The 20,541-nt window shown below is 37.5% G+C and overlaps 1 long non-coding RNA gene across 1 annotated transcript; it reads left to right on the forward strand.

The window, feature by feature from the left end:
* The first annotated feature begins 5,344 nt into the window (after nt 1-5,344).
* On the forward strand, nt 5,345-8,890 carry LOC111263291 (uncharacterized). The gene is made up of 3 exons (XR_002682147.2): nt 5,345-5,794; nt 6,314-6,417; nt 8,135-8,890. It is a non-coding gene; the product is annotated as an uncharacterized LOC111263291 (long non-coding RNA).
* Nucleotides 8,891-20,541: the final 11,651 nt, after the last annotated feature.

Consider the following 20,541-nt stretch of genomic DNA (forward strand, 5'->3'; position numbering starts at 1 on the left):
TGTGTTACAGAATTATAATCTAAATACTCAGAATGCAAAATTGATTTAATAATTGGTCTCCTGCAGGCCGCGTGGAAATGCGTGGGGTGCATTCCACATGCAATTCGCAGCACTTCCATTAACAGTGAACATCCTAGAGCATACGGTTGCCAAAGATAAAGCATGGTTCAATTTCTACTGCCAACTAAAGAGAAATTAGGCTCGAAAATGGCATTATTCTGGAAAGAATTTGAGTTCGCTGGCACTATGGACTCGAACCTAAAGTGATGGTGGTACTTGTAATAGACATCAGGGGTATTTGCTTCTATCGGCTTCGCCGAAAATCGCTGAAACAGTAAAAGCAACCCGCTATCTCGAGTTCCCCAAAAGACTTAAGGATTTTTGGCCAACCCAAGACACGCAGTTTGGGTACTTGATAACAATTTTAGATTTTATCGCCATATCTAGATTAGGCGCAAGAATATCTAAAGTTGGTTTCAGTCCACTAATTCTCCCGATTTAAGTCAATGTTGTTACGAGGTCTTCCATGTCCTAAAAAAGGCAACTCTGTCAATACATTTCGAGAAGCCAGAGATAGAAATACTAATAGTTTCTGAACAGGCTCATGACAACGCTATGGCAAATGTGCAAAAAATAGGAAGTACGTCTAGCACATATTAAAATGTAATAATTCCGGCCCAACTAGTTAAAAACTTCTTCAATTTCAATTCGTTTGTAGCATCACAATGTATCATCTAGGAAATCCTTAGAATCGACTCGATTTATTCAAATCCGATATTCCACTTGAGCAATCTTCCATTCTTACTTATAGACAAATGCGATAAAAAGCCAGAATGTTACCGCTTTATAAAGGTCTCCGTTCACAAAATATTGTTCGTGCTCACGTCAAAGAAAAATTTTCTGCCCATATCTAGTTTGCAAAAATGTACCTTTTAAGCTGAGCTGAAAAAATCAAGTGCGAGAATGCACGTAATAATGTTAGCAAAAGAGTAAGAAATACAGACGGCGGTAGCTCTAATTAGCACTACTGAAATCAAGGTATTCGAATTCTTCTGGTAGACTTTGCGCGAGTAAATTAAATGAAGAGCTAATGCTGCTCCAAACTTAATACGGTGATGTAAAAAAAAAAAGCTCAAAACCTATCCGGACGCATGAAATGAGTCCATCCCTATTTGAAATAGCTCTGACCATGAGCTGAAAACTTCCCTCTTTTTTCGGAGTTTTTTTTTCCCGGTTTTTATTCACACCTTCAGGAACTGCTTCAGCGGCTGCTTGAAGCAGGAAACTTTTGTTAAGCTTATTCTTAACAAATTTCAATGCAATACCTAGTATTTTGTTGGGCTGATTTAGTTGTTTACCGCGAATCGCACGTGTTTTACATAGAACTCAAAAATGCTTCTTTAGATCACGTCGAAACTAAAGTGCATGGGTAGCTAGCAATTATAGCTAGGGAGCACGAGCCATTATGCTTAGTTTTCTATTCTGTTATTTGAGATGGGTGTCAAAGATAGGTGTCGTAAATAATCTCGTAGCTCTTCACATTCCGAAAAAATCAGTGTTAACGAGTGTCGCTCTAGCGATTAGATTAATTTTTTGGCAAGTAGAAAGAAGACTGCAGCTCGATAGCTGCGCATTTTTTGATAGTTTTGCAATTTTCTTGAAAACGTATTTTCTAATGTTATGCGACGCAGAATACAATCTCTCGTAAACAACAGCTGTAACCCAACCGACGAGATTGAAAGTATGATGACGTTTTTATTGACTATATTTCTAGATACCCTAAGATAAATGCATTTCGCAGTAAAAGACTTGGGTTCAAGCCAATGTTGGCGCATTGTATCTTGCCAACTAGTATCTTATAATTTACCACGATAATTGTATCAAAACTATGCTTGGATTTCCGTCTTAATGAGGAGAAAACATGCCATGAAGCAAATGTCTTCAATACGTCTTTATGGAAACTTTCTTCAAACAAAAGGGACGAATCAAAAGAGGCCAAATGGTCCGCATACTCATCGAACTATGACGAGAAGCTTGTTTTCAATTTCGTTCCTTGGCGACCAACACATCATTTTGATACCGCATTATTAAGGCCACGGCATCGAGTATTTTATGCCCATCCTTGGCTTTTTCAATCTTTTTGTTTTCAAAACTTATAAGTACCTAAGATTGTGATTTGAATAATCTGCCATAGTTTGCTAAGAGGCTGTGACTTGCTAAAGAACAACGATGATAACACGTCATAGATCTGTCTATAAGCTTGACGGGATACGTTTTTTGACAGTGATGTCTCAAAATTAAATTAACGAATTAACTATCTACTTTACTATACTGTAATATACTTACAATATAAGGCAGGCACAATGCTCTAACTTTTACTCTGGTACGATACTTCATAGTATCGTATAGACATAGTATACAAATATCATAACAGTTTAAGACTCCCGTTTTGAGCTCAAAATCCACTTCGGATTCACTCGAGAGTCGTACATTTGCTATTATATAACAGAGCAGTTTCACCAGTCTAACGTAGGAAAAATTCAAGTTGCAATATATCTATATGTGTGTGTGTGTAAGACATTTTTAAAATAAACATCATATAAATGGAAATAAAATTCAATGTTCGGTCCCGCATAAGAGTCAACAGTAAAAAAACACTGTAGGAGACAGCTACGCTTCCCCGATTCTATGCTCATCCTTTAACATATACAAAAAGCTCGCCAGAAAAAATCGCTATCGCTCGTACAATGTATTGAGAGTCCCGCCGGAACGAGGTTCACCGCTCCAGAGAAATTCCGATTTGTTACCCAGCCCAGATTAAGGATAAAATTTATTTGAAATGCTCATGCTGTCCAGACCAATCGAAAGCATGATTCTGATGGGGCTCAATAAATAAAGTCGTAAATTGATAGCTTCGTTTTTTCAGCACATATTCACCATGACCAATGAAATTTATTAAATACTGTCCAGTGGCCGTACGAAGACGTTTTTTCACCGGGACTTCAGAAAATCCGGTCGGAAGAATCTCTAAAACTGCCGCCCTCTCTAGTGGGAATAGGAGAGCGCCGGCGGAAGCGTTTTTGCTGAAATCAAGTCGACCTTTAATCCTCGATCTTAGCCACGAGGAAGTAAGGAAGCTCCATGCAGTTTTATATCTCATAGGTGTAGACAGCACATTGTTGTAGGCTATACACAAAATACCATTCTCCAACACCTTCGAATTATATCGAAACGAAGATACAGTGTGTTTCTTCTTCTTATGTTTGCTTGGCAACCGAAATTCGAATTAGCTTAGATGAATTTGTGGAGCTGGTTAAACAACATGGTTGATGCTGGCTACAAAAGAAAAATTAGATCACATAATATTAATTTTGTATGGGACAATAGAGTACTAATTCCTCTGGCTAGACAGCAATGCATTCATTCATTCATGAAAAAAAAATACATAATATAGCAAATATTCTCCTTGCTGTTTTATCAGCATATAGTAAATCATAGTTTATGTAAAATAGGACCATTATATGGGATTAGATGTGTGGAATCAGAAGGTAATCTTCTATTTACATAATATTCTCCAACATGGGTACTTCATGTTCTTTTGTGTTATCGCGAGGAAGTGCCTTTTTCGCACATAGAGAATTAGAAGCTCATCTATCTTAGTGTAAAACATATGTTTAAACTGCTACCCAAGCTTGTACATTCGAAAGTCCTAGCTGAAGACTAAACGCGCTCAATGATTTGAAACAGTGCTAATGTTGAGCAATATATAAAGATATTTTCCCTGATAGCAAACAAGGGAATTTGTTATTGGCCTAAGATGATGCGACTGCAGCTGTAAATATCACCTTGAGAAGATGATCGAGCTGGTCGTGTCGTTGTCCGGATGTCGTCGTGTTGCTATGAATCAGCGTTGTTAGACGCTTGAAATTGATAAGCACTTCAGGTGGTTTAAGCCTATTCGACAGTAAGTGGTCCAAGGATGTTTATTGATTGTTACCTGTAAAGTTAATCTCAAGCAGTAGATATTGGAAGACAATATCACGCCGGAGCCCGATGTGGTCCAGGACCTGTAGCGATTTAGGAAGACCTAAGCAGATGATAAAAAACTGATAATGACAAATGGCCTTGTTTTTACAGGCAGCTTATAAGTGGATACGGCACATTACATCGTAAACACTGTACAAGCTATCCTCACTGTGTTTATCTCATAAATTGCCCATAGAAATAAGTGTACTACAACGATTGAAATGTATAGCTGCACAATCTGGAGAACCAAAATCATCTTAGTCTAATAGGTGATTCAGAAAAGTACGATGATATCTCGTTATTCAGACTCCTTCTGCCAGTTAGATATGTAACAAACCTAATAACCTTTCTAGGTACACATCTAAATGGGTTCACTTGTTGTGCAATTGGTTGCATTTGATCACGTATTTCTATACTTCTACATGTATGTATACATATATATATATAGAGGTATAGAAACGTGCATAGAAATAGTCTTAACGATATTAGTGGTTTTTGTGTAAACAACTGTCTTGACAAAAAAGGAATTGCGATGAAAAATTTCTTTATACTAAAAATATTAAACTTGCCCTATGTAATGTAAAGAGCAATTCTTTCAGTAACAGTTACACAATTAAATTGTTTAGTTTTTAACTCTACTGATTTTCGAAAAAAAAATTCATGCATTTCATTTTTAATTATTTATGAGAAATACGAATGTTTTAACGTTGCTAGACTGCTTGGTTTCTTCAGCAGTTTAATATTTCCGTACTTGTGCAAATAATATTAAATTAAGGTCACTTTCGTGACCTTGATAGAGGAAATAAGCACAAAGGGGTATCGGGCGACCAATAGCACGTTATGTCCTTTACTGGCGGTATAAACACGCACGGGAGAACGAGAAATTTGCTAGCGGATCAGAGGACACGACGGTGGAATATCCGAGACAATCAATTGCTGAAGCAATCTTAGTGAACTGTTGAACAAGTATTGAGAAAGAAACAGGCCGGTTTCGGGTTCACCACGTGGGTGTACGCTTTCTTGTTATACTAAGTTAATCTATTACTCAAGGCGTTCATATAGGACCTATGAGCAGATCGTGTGGTAGGTATAAACGGATGGATCAAAACAGACAGTGCATGAATTGAAATGCGCCTTTGACTTCGTCTTTGCGTTCTACTGAGGTGTCGAATAACGCCAATGCTTGCTGATAAGATGGCGAGTCATAAAAAATGTTTTCAAGTTTATAAAACATAAATATGTGTTTATACAATCAGAAGGTCCTGTAACCAATAGTCTTTAGCGGAAGCGCAACTGTTCGTTAATTATCCAACCAATACTCGTTAATTACGTATCACTCTAACTGTACGATAGTAAAAAACGTTCGTAGAATTGACTCATGTTGGCAAGCCTGAGTAGGCATGGATTGGTTAATTAGATTGCTATTTCATTCTCTCTGAGGCAATATTGAACGGAGGTAAAGGACGTAAAACTCTACTAAAAGCTAAAAAGCCAAGGGTTAGCTGTGTCAGCTAAGGTAAACATGTGAATACAATAGTATATATGTTCTTAGCATATTCTCTGTTGTATCCTGTCTTCAACTGCCGAGCAGTAGCGATAGTAGCAGTAGTTTGGGTAAATGCGGCAGTAGTAAAGGAAGGCCGACTGAGCGTTACTTGACCTGGACTTGTAGTCGTCACTTGTAACATACACAAATGTTATCCCCGAATCACCCTCGCCCCGGTTTGTACTTCCTTGTTCATCATTGAGACCCTCAGCATTTCATTCGGTAAGACGCAACGCCTCGGATTATGTTCAATATACTAACTATTAGGGTTTCGCCTCATTCTGTATATATTATAAGCCGTAAGGGTTAGATTTATGCGAGGCTAAAGTCACACTATGTTCTTAGACGTGCTTGCATCTGTCATCCACTGCCTAGATCGTTCGTCTAATCAAAATCAGCTAACACACTATTCATTCTCATGCAGGGTGCCAGAAAATAAAGGTCAGTGAAACCACCATTTAGGAGAGTGGTTGCACGTGTCCTGTTCGTGCACCAAAGTTTATAGGCCATTTGCCACGTATCCTCTAGTTAAAAAAAAATTGTGCTAGATGTAGCTTTTTTCGATGAAAGCTGCATGTGCTTTATCAGCAACAGTTCACTTATATAGTAGATGTGCATTTTACAAATATTGTAATGAAACGATGTGCGTTAGTCCGTAAAATAGCTCCTCCACTTGCGCTTCCTGATTTTTCTGCGATGCAATATATTCAGCATATCGCTAAAACAAGATTACAATTCCAGTGTCGCTCGAGATTGTAGTCTGCCTATGACGATTTGACTTTAGCAAAAATCTCACCCAATGTAATAAACGATGCGTATACGCCACGCCAATAAAAGCAAGCATGGTAAGACATTTAATTGAATTACTTCTTCTTAACTTCAGGGTAACTGGCTTTTAGATAAGACAGCCATTAAATTCTAATTTAAAGTAGCTTCATATGCACTGATATGGTGGATAACCGTGTTCATTTCTCAATTGTGAAGGCCGTATACGGTGTAAATCTATGGTTAAAGAGAAATAATTTTCTAAGACTTAGATGTGGGCCAGTACTGTAGAATCGAAAATATAGTTTGAAATTAAAATGGTTATTAATAAAGGGGACAGTGGTATAGATAGTACTATCGTTATAAGAACTTTGTTCTTACCTAAAATAATTGATCCTTTAGACTCTGTACTAAGTAGCCGAAGAATAGCTCTGTTCGAGGATGAAAACCACTCCATCCTTGACCTGATGTAGGTTGTTCAAAAACTGCTTTTTTTTTTACCTTAATTACTTTACTTCACCCACATTAGTTTATAATAATGCATTAGGAGAAATAAACATGTTGACCGGCCTTGAAGACACTGCTCTTACAATTCGATCCCAATCATTAAGAACTTTATGATGTTGTAGTAGATATATTTGTTGATTGGACATCGGTTAGGTCAACTTGAGAGGTAGATTTTTCCTTTTCAATATTTTATCTACAGTTTCATCGTAGCGATTACTGACGCATACTAAAGCGTAGCGTTTATTTAGCTTATTAGTCCATTAATAATGTACTTTAACATATAGTGTTCTTTTCGAAATCGTGATGCTATCCACATTACTCAAATCTGTCTCCCCAATCTTAATTTGTAATAAAATTATTTAAATATATATTTTGCATCTTATGTCCCAAACTTACCACTGTCCCGGTAAGAGCTTTACATACTTCTGTATATCACCAACACTCAACGATAATGTCGATCAGTTGTGCCGAAGGTAACTGAGACAATACTAATTCTTCTTATCGGAAACTATACACAATATAGTTATATTATCTATTTTTTTTTTTAAATTTTATTAAAACTAAGCTTACAGCGCAAAAAGACTTAATACAATTACAAAAAATGATATCCTCAGTTGACAGTTGAGGCAGCGTCTATTACAATTGAAAACCTAGTCTTTCCTGTTTAATAGTTAATTTAAGCATGGCAACAAATCGAGCGATTGCCAGTAATATGCTCCTTCTTATTATATATTATCCTACAAGAAAGCATTCTTAAATAATTCTAAAACGACAACTGTTTAGGCCCAATATATGGTGTATTTTTTTTCTGTTTTTAAGATTCAAAGTAGCCTTTTAAAGAAAATGATGAACTTACTCAGAGGACGTTACACGAGATCAAGGGAGAACCGTTAAAAATTTGAAATGCATTCAATTTAAAGAAATGTCATTGATTATTAAATAACAAGTATGAGCATATCCGATCAGAACTACTTTTAGGCAGGAAGAACGAATTTCAGCTATTAAATAATAATTCTTGAAACACCTCTTTTACCAATCCTTCGGTTAAAAATAAGTGAATCGTTTGTATTTTCGTGTCACTTGGTGAACGCTTGTCGTCCAGACTGATTTTGGCAGGGCAGGGCTTCTGGTATATAGGTAAAATTATATAACAATTCAATACAATCTGAAGTTTTTCGGTCAAATTGGGTAAGTCAATGCTCTGAGCATTCACGAATGGAACAACGAACGTACAGCAGGTGTTGTGTGAAAAGCAAAATAAATCTCACAGCCATCCTGCCGATGATGCAGAACGCCATGCGGAAACCAGGCGCTGGGTAAAGCTCAAGTAAATAAGTGGTTCAAGCGTTTCGAAGACGGACAACAAATAATGGAGGACGATCCTTTTCTGGAAGACATGTGATAACGATCACGAAAGAGAACGTAGAAAGGGTAAAACAACTTATGCTTGCCGACCATTGAATCGTCGCGAAAGAACTAACGGAAGAGATAGAGCTTAGGAGAGGCCATTTTGACCGATCGTTTAAGCTTCAGAAGGCTTACGACATGACTACGACGAGAATATCCAGCATATGAACATCTATGAAGAACAACGCCAGAAAAACGTCTTAGCATTTATGCTTGCTTGAATTCGTCCTTACGTCCATGATTAAACATAGATATAAGGCCAATCTTCCCAATATGGTTTCCAAATCGAGCCCCGATCGAAGAAAGTCGCACGATCCAGGTCCAAAACCAAGGTGACCCTCATGGTTTTCTTTGACAGTCGAAGAAGAATCATTTCTCATGGGTACATGTCGGCCGCCTCTCAGTCATTAAGGGGTACTATCAAGCTTGCAAAGTATTGGGGAAGTCTCTACGAGGCAAGGGGCCAGGATTGTTTGCACAGTCCTGGGCCTTTGATCACACAATGCACCGATTTACAGTGCACTATTCGTAGAACAATTTTTGTAAAAGAAGAATATGTTGTCTTAACCCCCCGGATTCAGCGGACCTAGCCCCAACGACTGCTTGCTTACTCTTTAACATGATAGAAGAAAAGAACAATCGCTTAACGAGCTCAGGGCTATGCCGACAGTCGAATTTGACGAACGATTTAATCACTGGAAACCCGACGGCATGAGTCCGACATGGATTCCTTTGAAGGGTAGAACGTTAATTAGAACAATAAATATCAGTCTGAAACTAACGACTCATTTATTTTGGAATAAGAGATACTCTGAGAGGCCACTTTCCAGCTGCTCACGAATTTTTTCATTTTAAGGCACCTCAACAGAACACTCACAAAAAAATAATTTAATTTTATTGACTTAGGTGCTCAGCGAATTCACACAGACAATTCATCTATCAAAAAACCTAAATTGTTTTAAAAGACTACAATTACATTTGGTTAATCGTTTTAGTGATTTATTTGTAACTGGTATCAATTGGTGCTACAGAGGTACGTATAGTGACAGTGGTTACAAGTTATGAGAAACCTGTTATGTTTAACTTCTCTCTCCGCGACTCGTAAAGGTGATTATTAACTGACCTTCACTATCCCTTTGTTGGTGTAAAAGACCGTTCTGTCCATTGTCGCCTTTTTAGAGAATTCCGTACTCCTAATAGAACAAGCGAAGACGTAAATACGTTTTATCTCTCAGATGAGACTGTGCTAATTTGACAGATTAAGAACATCACTTCGAATGTAGTTCCCGAGCCTACACGGGTAAAGTAGCTCATGCACACGTATTAGCAGTTGTGAGTAAAGTGAATAAAACAATGAATATCTTGTAGTACAATTTTGTCCGTTATTAAATAACATGACAAAAGCAATTATTCTGTAGCATTTTGAAAACGACAGGAAGCTTAACTGTGTCTGTATGTTTATGAAAAAATATTAAGTTCTGGTAATTCCATATAAAGTAATATTATTGCTTATTATGCTACCATGTGGGTTAGGTATATGATTATATTATGATGCGCGAAGTTTGGCGAGCAAGATACAGTCGATGGCTTCCAGCTTTCCGAGTTCACTTCGATTAAATTAAATTGCGTCAGGCGTTTCTTCATTGGCATCGGGCCTTTGATATATGTTCCTATGTGCAAGATTTATTTCCTTTCGCTTGAGAGTTGCCAAGATGTGCCGTTCCTACGACTTTAATCCTAATGAAAACGTGGCTTAAGCGTCAAGATGCAGTAACAACTAGCTATAAAATAATCTTTAACAAGCTAGTTCGTCATGTATTGGGTACAGTAAACCTTCTGTCTATTAGCTGGCGCCCTCCTGCACTATCGGTTCGCAGTAAAAGCAGTAAATGTGCACTTTGCCAAATCGAGCATTATCTATTGTGGCACTGAAGAACCAGGAAACTGTATGGGAACAATGCCAAATACCTGATAGATGTTTACAAAATGTCTCGACATGAACCACTAGAAGTCCGGCATCTAGCCAGTCAGCTACCGTTAGGCAACAAAAAGCTGTTCCCAAAAAAGGCGCATGCGACGTATATTCTATTTCACTTTACTGTAGTTCTTAAGGAGAGAAGGTTGGCCTTCACCTATGTTAGAACCTGCAAATATCCTTACTGTAGTCCATAATAATGCAAAGTGGAAAAGGACAAGAGGAGTCTCGGCTAGGATACCCTTTTTTACGCTTTGATTCTTCGATAAAGTCGAATTTCAAAGTGGTCATTTTCCTCAATTTTAAGAGAACCCCTGGCGGCCTCTATTTGCATTTAAAAGCATCTTTCTTGCACTGATAACAACATTGCTGATTAAAAAACCTATCAATTCAGTAATTATTTTAAAGCAACCGTGCTAAAAGTTGCTGGACACTACTTCTGTATTGGTGCACGCTTTTATCTTTCCTGTTCAGCCATTATTCTATTAAGTTAGTCTTACTAAATCTGTAATATAGTTAACTCATAACTGTTGAATAAAAGCATGGGCCCGATTGCGAATTTGATAGCAAAGAAAAAAAATATATATATATATCGCTGATTAAAGGCCCGCGGTTGTCAGCCAACGAGCAGACTATCCGGGCGATTCCGCGAAGTCGTCGGAATTGGCGTTCGAAAAGGCACGAATAAAACAAGGGTCGAGATTTAGAGTACCCGAATGAAGGTCGCGGGCGATCGGCTGACCAAAAGAAGCGCACGATCGTTACTGCGAAGTATGTCTAAGGTACGGTTTAACTGGCACAACTAAATGGGACGGCTCAAAAGAGAAAGTACACGACCCTTTTGCCAACAAAAGAAGCCGGGTTGTTTCAGTGGTTTTTTGCAATAGAAGGAACGGATGACATTCAAACAAGCTATGTGTGCTAAACGAGCACTGCTGGATGGGCTGGCGGACAAACTTGATTTCACCATGGCCTTTTCTATCGTCCAAAAATCTGCGACATCGACTACTTTTGCTAGCTTGATCACAATAGCATAGGTTAATCCCTAATAAGTTTGAGTGGTCTAAGATGATACGCCGGAGAGTGCTAACACCCGCTTCTAAAGGAACACCCTGCAAAGACGGAATGCTAGTAGTTACTGTTGTCCCGAGAGGCCATATTCTTAGCGTTCACCGGTCGCGAATGCAGTTGTTAAGAATAGGCAAACCAAGGTGGCAAGCTCTCCAGTTGTGATAGCCCCATAAGACTGTGAAGGCGATGCTGCGACATTTAACGCAGATCCGTCAATCCGCTTGTCCTCCATTAAAAGCATATTCCTCATGCACCGGATAAAGCGCATCAAGTAGCCAGTTTTCAGTGAACACCAATCACAGGCACGATGCAGGAAGAATGGGAAGTCAATGGGCTTGCCTTCAGTCAGGGCATGCTACATAGGACCAGTTTGAAATCACCACGACCAGCCCAACCAGAGCTAACCAAGGCTTTTACATTTCCCACTTGTCATCGAAGCCACGCGGAGGTTGATAAAATCGCACGTCTGGTGCTATGCAATTTCTAAACAGAGGAACTCGAAGCAAAGTTTAAAGGTAAAGCCTGAAATTGATCAGGTAAATCCACTGTACTATCCTAACACACAACCATTGATATTACGTAAAGAAAACAACCTCAGTATATGATTATGGTAAAAATAATAGTTTTCATTTATTATTTTATACATTAGCGAAACACTTTTCATTTGTGTCGTCATTATACTTGCATCAATTATTTTGTTATTTACGTGTTCCACCCTTTGAATTTGTTAGAAATAACTCAATAAACGCAATCAATAAATTTTTAATAGTTAATTTCTAATTTAATAGTTAATTATACCTTTCGAAAACCAAAAAACTCTAGCCATAGCGACATTGTCAATGAAAAAAACTATATATATATATATATATATATATATAAACAAGCTTGTCGAAGCAAAAGTTCTATATAAGCTCATCCAGTTCACCGCTTCGATTCTACAGAACAATTTTATTACGATAAAAAATAACTAACGAAACGTAGCCTTTTCACACAGGTGACAGAAGTGGTTCAGGGGAGAACCTCAGTCCCTTACTTTCCTCAGTTTTCCTGAACCACCTCCTAAGCAGAATAATTGGGATGCGTAAATGTATAAAGGCAGGTATTCCACTGCAAACCTATAGTTCCACAGTCTACGATACAAGCTTTGAGGTTTAGCAGACACTAGCTTGTCTTCCACGATAAGTAACGTATGCCAGCTTAGAAGTTCCAAAAATTGGGGCTGCCATCAGCAAATAACACCACTCGCTTGCATTTATCGCCTTTCGAATACATGGAGCATTCTTATTATTTAGGGCTGATTTTATTCTGCCCGGTAATTTATTCTACTTGACACGTAGCAGAACAGCTCAGAAAAACAATGGTAGTAAGCGTTGCACCAAAAAAGCCATCGTTTCTTTTCCCGAATCTCCTTGACAGCAGTATCGCACCAATGACCTTATATGGCATCCAACTCATCTGGGGCAAGCCCAGGACGGTCCAGTTGCATAGGCTGGATTAAGTAATACCTACTTTTTCAAGGAAGCACTTGGTGTGCACAGATCTGGATATAACCGCTGTGTATCTAGGCTAGCGATAATATGCCGCTATTTGTTGGGAATCTACAACGTCAATTTATCTAGAATTTATCTGACTACGGGAAGAACAGATGGCTAAGACTGACTTCGAATTCCTTGCCACTGGTGCTAAAATGGAGGGAACATGGAGGGAATTATACAGAAGGAATCCACACGTGGTAGTCCGCTAAGCAATGCGTGGTTCATTAGCACCACCGTGTATGTATTAGTAAAGCTGCACTGCAATCCAAACAAAAGTTGCACCTGCGTTTAATGCGAAGCCCTTCTAGACGATACTGCGTGGCTCATGCCTAAAGATTCCTTTCTTGAACAGCGTACCGCAAAAAAGAACAGCACAGTCGTAGGATTGTGTGCTAAGTATTTTATTTATTTATTCTATTTGTAATATTCCTACTCGATTTGAAAATGTTTTTTTATTGTTTATTTACAAGGTACCTGACAAAGGTGAAAATAAAAAAGCGTGTAAAAAAACAAGCCTTGTTTGCCATATCTCTTAGGTATCACTATCCCTTCAAAAATTGAGATTGATAATGTGTTGCTAATCACTGAAATGGCTATGTTCAGCAACTAAAAATAGATTTATCTCAATATGCTAGCAGAGGAACTCCAACCAGAACGGCATTTGCAATATCTCAGTTAAATAATTTTAGCTTATAACTCTGTGTTTACCGTCGGTTGTGCTCGATGTATTCCCCATAGGGGCAGCTTATTAAATGCACTGAGGCTGAAAAGGGCATTTCAGGAGTAGTCAGTGCTCCTTTTTCAGTATTTTAAGTATCTACTAACAGCGACGTCTAGCATTCACGACAGTAGTACGAGAAACGTGTCTTACGGAAGCAGCATATTAAGTTGTTTAGTCCTATATTGAACTTACGTAAGCTTACGTAAGGGTATAGTCATACGCAGCGATGTCCTACTGGAAAAGTTAGGACCCTGTTGTTGACACTATCTCGTCTACAAGAAGCGGAGCAATTAGTTGTAAGATCCGTTCCGTTAATGTTGGACTGACAATTAATTTTTTTTTATCATGATTATCGGAACTGTCTGATAATAGCAAAAATAATTTGTAATAAAAGTTACTACTTTAGTTTACCAGGCGGTTATAATAGTATATATATATAGGCGGTATAATGATAACAATAAACAATGGTTTTAAAAATCAAGAACCCGAAAATGTAGAACAATCACATCCCGCTCATATTCCCCAGAGGAGGGTAAGCGATATCCGGAGTTTTCAATCTGATACTGCTGTTAAGCACTGATTTGTACGGCTAGCTCCTCATGGATTCACAGTTTAAGCCCGACGTGTCTCAAAGTTTAGAAAGTAAATGCGTTATCGTTCCACTATGACGCATACAGAGTTTATAGGGCTGGGAGACATCTAACAGAGGATGGAGAAACAGGCAACATAACACGGATAAACAATGGGCATTTAAAGCATTTGCCTACAAAATTTGCAGGTAATTAATGTCACAGTAATAATAATTAGGACTATCAATTTCATCGCTTACATGTATTTCTACTCAAACCGTAATTGCCGTAAAAATCGCGTTTGTTTTAAAATATTCATGTATCTATGTAGTTTTTTTTTTCACTTCATAAGGAACAAGTTGTAAATCAAACATTGCCCAAAATGTAAAATACAAACTTCGTATCCATTGCGGTAGAGCTAATCATCTTACTGGATCCTCGTATGTAATATCCGTTGTCAAAGACAAAACATCGTTAAAATCTCCAAGTGACAAACCACTAGAAGCAAAAGGTGCTCTTTATCACGTCAACGATACGCAGAGCATCGAAATGTTTTTTTTTAATTTTAAACACTGTTCTGTACCACTGCATTTAAAAGCTGGAACCTACAGGTTATTAATATTAGACTTAATAATAGACATAGATAATATTATGACAATAGAGCGTTTCAATCTCTAGGTATATTTAGTATGGTTTTGATATTTCCTAGATAGTCGTCGGTAGAAATCTGTTTTCTTGTCAAGCTCTGCTTAAACATTACGAGATAGAAGGCATCATTACCGTTGTTTCTAAGATGGCGAAAGCAAATACATTTTATCTACTTTGCACTGAGAAATAAACAAATGTAATACATGACAGTTTATCTTGTGATAATTTCTCAAACTAACCTTCGAAACGTAGTCGGCACTTCAGTTAGCAGCTGGTCTTATTCAAGTAAAGATCGTTATGGTTTGAAAATGTCTGATTTGTCTTAAATATCTTATGTCAGAAGTATATGTCTGAGCTTAAAGTATTTGATTTGGTTTTAATTGTGCCTGTTTTCATTTGTCATACAATGCGTCCATACGATCTTGTACGCATGGACGTCACCAGCCCATTCTCGTTCCAGGAGAAAATTGCAGGTAACAGTAACGAATTAATAGAAGGAAAAAGTGTGCTTTGTGCTAAACTATTCTACTTAAGTTCTTGGAGTCTTTTAATATCATTGACGTATGTCTAGGACATGGAATTCCGTCTCACCAGAAACACATTCACTTATCCAGCCGTGTTAAATGCGTTGCTCATAGTATGACCTCTGACTATATTAGTGTGATTCAATATAGACTGGATGTTTTCGCAAATTTCAATCACTTGCTCATGTAATCGTATGCCCTCCGCTAGAAGTATACCAAGTGTGAATATAAACCTAGCTACTAGTTTTCAATATGAAAGTAACAAGCCTTGTCACCGGTTAAAAATCGAACCCCCTAATGTATAACACTACCAAATCAATCGGGAGTCTCTTAGAAAACGGCTACCTTATCGCTAAAATGATAGACAAATTGAAGATGATGTTTTGTTCAACAAAGATCAGCTTAATCAATCTCACTTGAGAGCTCAATAAAAGCTCTTACATACACAATAATAGAAAGAAAAACAGTTGTGGTATATGACATAAAAGTCTACCCTTCATCCCTGACCAACATTTAGAGATGCGATGAAAATCAGCATCAGTTTGATCGTGGACTCCCAAGGCAGGAAGGCGGATCCAAGTCAAACGGACTAATCAGAGCGCGTATTGACCTTTTTTCTTTGTTGCCGGTTTTTTTAAAAAGTAACTTACATCGGATTGTATAACACACAACAGACATAACTCAACAAGATATGAGTCGTAGAAACATTTAGGCATATACCGTTTTAGCTTCGAGGTAGCGCTTGCTTTGATATAATCATTACATTACATATGCAAACGGAATAATCTAAGGAAGTTTTTTTTGTTTGTTTTAATTTTAAAAGAACCGACACTGGTCGGCCAAGTTACTGTCAAATGTAAATGTTACTGTCTAAATGTAAATGGAAAAAGACAAAACATATCTTTGACAAACATGTAACAAATTATTAAATACTGTAGGGCCTCTTAAGGGATGCATACATATTCTACTTAAAAGCTGTAAAAGCGAAAATACATGTCAGCTTTGGATGGTGGTAACCCGTCATTGGCAATAGTCAGAACAGCAGAACATAGGTATATGGGTATACAACATATTTCATTTTAATTTAGTTTCTTATTGTCCGAACTTCTTTAGCTGAACGATCTTGAAAGAGGCATGTAATCGGGTCAAATATCATATGGATATATATATGTATCTTTTTTTTTCTGAATCTTTTAAAACTATTAACTCAGTAAGCAGTTTATGGCGTCGCTGCGAGCACGTGTGGTTTCAGTATGAGTTTTTACAGTGTTCCGAGATGTTCTTTGTAAATGAGAAGTTCGGAACATGCTCGTTTTATATCTACTGACTTACAAGTCAGTGAGCTTCTTTGACTAACAAGTTTTTTAAATTTTGCAGTGGCATCTTTTTACAGATGCTCAGCCTGTTTTTAGTTTCTATTTGTTTGTATGAACGACCGCCTACACATGCAAAAAATAGTTATCGTTGTTGTCTTTAAGGCTAAGGAGAAGCTATAATTATAAGTAATTCACGTATAAAATTATTACTGAAGTATAAATTAAAGCGAATAGGAATGTAAACACCAGCTGTAATTAAAGTAGAAGAGTGGGAGTAGGGGCTGCAATGGCAGCTGGAAGTGAATAAGATAATGGCATTTGAGCTCTTTTAGTTATAGCTCTTGAAAATGGAAGAATAGTAATAAAATATAATCGTTTTTTTACATTATTGTATATTTCGTACCAATTGAGTATTGCACCTCCTGGACATTTCTTCCATCCCGCCATAACGCCGATACGGTAGCATTGAGCGTTTGATTATCTAAATTATTAGCTGATGTGATATTTCTGTGATTTACTGAAGAAACCAAGCAAGGTAAAATGAGAAAAAGTAACAATACATAAACAAATCCAAAGAAAAAGGTTAACAGTTTTGCAGGCATATAATCCAGTGACTTTCATTTCAACCGCTTTAGGCACGACACTTTCCATAGAGAAATCGCTACGCGCCATAGAGTACGGACTACCAACGACTCCTTTGCTATCGCAGTATACGCATTTTTATAGGCACTTACGCAACATCACAAACAAGGTTTATCCATTTATAATTTTGACGATCTACAGTTTTTACGAGTACACATTTGGAAAAATAAAATAATTCACATTTTAGACTCTTAAATGTTAATCAATCAAGTGATCTTCTTTTACATCGGTTCTGTTCAGATTCTGAAGAGCGCATCTATACTATCTAGCTAATCATTTATTGGCTTAGCTATGCTAACTAATAGTTTGCATCGATTATGTCTGTCCGACCAAAATGAAGACTGGTCGTATTGGGTTGATTTTCTATGAATCTTCTGAGATAAAGCCGGGTGGGTGAATAAGTCTTTCGGGGTGGAATTTCTTTTCTTAAAAAGCATAATTGTAATTAAAACAAATTGTTACTTTTTAGGCAAGTACTTCACTTCCGTTAGATGTCCCACGTCCTTATTGGAAAGTTATCTTTCAAATTTTTTTTTCTTGGCTATTTGCTTAACCCACAAAATAATTGGTAAAATATCTCGGTATATGGTTCAGATTCGATTCGTATGTTTTTCCGGATTGGAAAAATCTCTCTCTTCTATTGAGCAATTGATCTTTTTTACTGGAAAATCTTTTAGAATTTGTCAAAGATCAGTATCAAAAAGTTGTTGCTGTTTTTTAAGCTTCAAAAAATTGTGTTTTAAGCTCCACAAAACAAATGCAATAGGAGAAACAAGATGACTGTAGTAACTGGGATCATTATGATAGACGTGTTGCAACAGAGAAACAAGGTCACTGGGTCAAGATAGTATCCGTAATTATTCCGATTTAGTTTCAGTTGTCCAATACGAAGAAATCCTCCCTGAGTGCAACGAAACACAGTTTAAGCCCATGAAACTGACTTGGGAAAATATTTTAGCTTTTCACATGCTAGCGCGTGTGACTGTGATTGCCGACAAAGTTCTTAGATATTAATGGGTGATATAAGTACGAGAGCTAGACAACAGGTCAATCATAATGGCGGAATGCGATAACTTTATCAAGGACGGTTCCACAAGAGATGAAGAATAACTGTTGATGACAACACCAGCAATGCAGCTGCAGATTATGTTGGTTCTAACTAATCACTCGAACAGAATAATACGACAACTGCACCAATAAAGCAGGGTCACTGAAGGCAGACAATAGCTGGGCTGAATCAGGAGAAAAGAATTACTGTGACAGTTTAACTGCGGACGGAATTATAGCTGCAGGATCTCAAAAAAGCCATGGTAGATTTTTAGGCAAGTAGAAAGAACTGAATCCGTTTATTACACGTTTATTTAACAAAGCGTTAGGTGGTATAGCGCGCTGTTAGTACTGTTGAAGTAGATTGTCGTTTACGCTAAGCTGGAGGTAACATCCAACCCAAAGGCAGAACAGGCGTGGAATGATGCCGGCTGATTTATTTAGTTATATAACATCCGTCCAACTGAATAGTGGCTTTTCTTGATAACAGTTTGAATTTCAAAACATAAAGGTTTCCACCCTTTTTCGAAGTCTACCTAACAAATACCTCAAGCAAAAAATTCATTTTTCAAAATACAAGCGAATCTGGCGAATTTTGAAATTCAGTAACCTTTGAATTAGCTGGGCCATAGTCGTGATTTTTCTATATAAATTAGAAGTACTCTCCCTTATTCTTCATGTACTTGTTCCAGTACTTTGGCAGCTTCTGAAGGGCCATGTATCTACCATTTGTATTCCCACATAATTTCTCTATTTATGCCTTCGCAAATCATATTGATAGTAGGATACTCTTGCTCATCAGTTGCACTTGTTAGGGAATGGAATGCCTCGTAATCATCTGGGCTTAGATCGACAAAATCGGTAGGCCGGAACCAACGTCAGATATTCCTTTATTCAATCCAGGATGTAATTAAAGCGTAGCAATGAAATGATAAGTAACTAGACTGCATATCCCTATTGCCATGCCAACGACTTATGAATCATTTGAGGAGCTCGAAATAGCGGGTTGCATTATTGATTTCATTTTTGGTGAGTCAGTCATAGATGCTCCTGACATTCGTTGCTGGTATTACCATTACTTTACATTTCAGCCTGCTCTACGCATTAAATTCGACTTTAAGGCGGCGCTATTCTCTCGCCTGATCTCTGTTCGAGTGGCGGTCAAAATTGAACTATGCTTTGTCTATGAAACCTATATGTTTCAGGCAAATTTTTCTTAATTAAAGTTCCACAAACTTGACAATTTCAAAAGGCCTGGAGTCAACTCAGGAGGAACCCATTTTTGTTGCTTCAGTTTTCGTGTTATAATTTTGTAACACGATATATGTGCAATGCTAGTTACGGCTGACAAAGCCGTTAGACTCCAAGCTCTGTTTTCATGAACATTTTTCCCGATTGTGACGATACGCTCTCGTGTTTCAGCCACCAACATCTGGTCAATCCTCGCTGGTGTTCAACATTTCAACCTCTATTCTCAAAACGCTTACACATTTATTATACTATGCTTTCACTTGAACTTTTGATATTTTCTTTATTCAAAGCAAATGGGCTTAGCAGTAAATTCACCCTCTCAATAAACTGCGATTCTATAATTGTTTGATGCAATTAATTAGTTCATGAAAAGAACTGTTTTAAAGTATTGCGTATGAACTTTGTTTGCAAAATGCAAAGGCTTTTAAAGAACTATAATTCGCTTTTAAAGATTCGTTACTTCTTTATACTTCATCGTTACTGTTCATTAGAGTAATGCTTATTTCAATAAAATTTTTACACGCCTTTCCCAATACATGTCACTAGCTTTTCTTTTCCTGAATCCAAAAAACAGACAAAACCACTTTCATCTCGTTCTTTAAACTGGTTTCCACAGTTCCACGGTAGTACTCTATCATAGAAGAATTGGTGCCATGAGGTTTCAGTATTAATAAGGAATTTTTGCCCACATGTTACATCTTCTTGGAGATTTACCATGAAAACCAAACGGTTTCTCTTACTCCAACATATCTTCTGTGTTGAAATGGGCGAACGAGACAGGAAAATATCCTTTCCGATTTCCAGGAACTCGTTTTTACTATTTCTTTTATATTTTCACAACGTCGTGCCACTCTACCGTCTCAGTCCAAGGGACACACGTCAAACATATCACTAATTAAAAAAAATAATATATGTGGCGAAATCTGTCAGTTGGAACATTGCTGTTATTAACAATGTTTTTCTGTAAAAATGCATTGACTTTAACTGCTGA

Source organism: Varroa jacobsoni, unplaced genomic scaffold, assembly GCF_002532875.2.
Source record: "Varroa jacobsoni isolate VJ856 unplaced genomic scaffold, vjacob_1.0 scaffold_753, whole genome shotgun sequence".
Taxonomy (NCBI): Eukaryota; Metazoa; Arthropoda; class Arachnida; order Mesostigmata; family Varroidae; genus Varroa; species Varroa jacobsoni.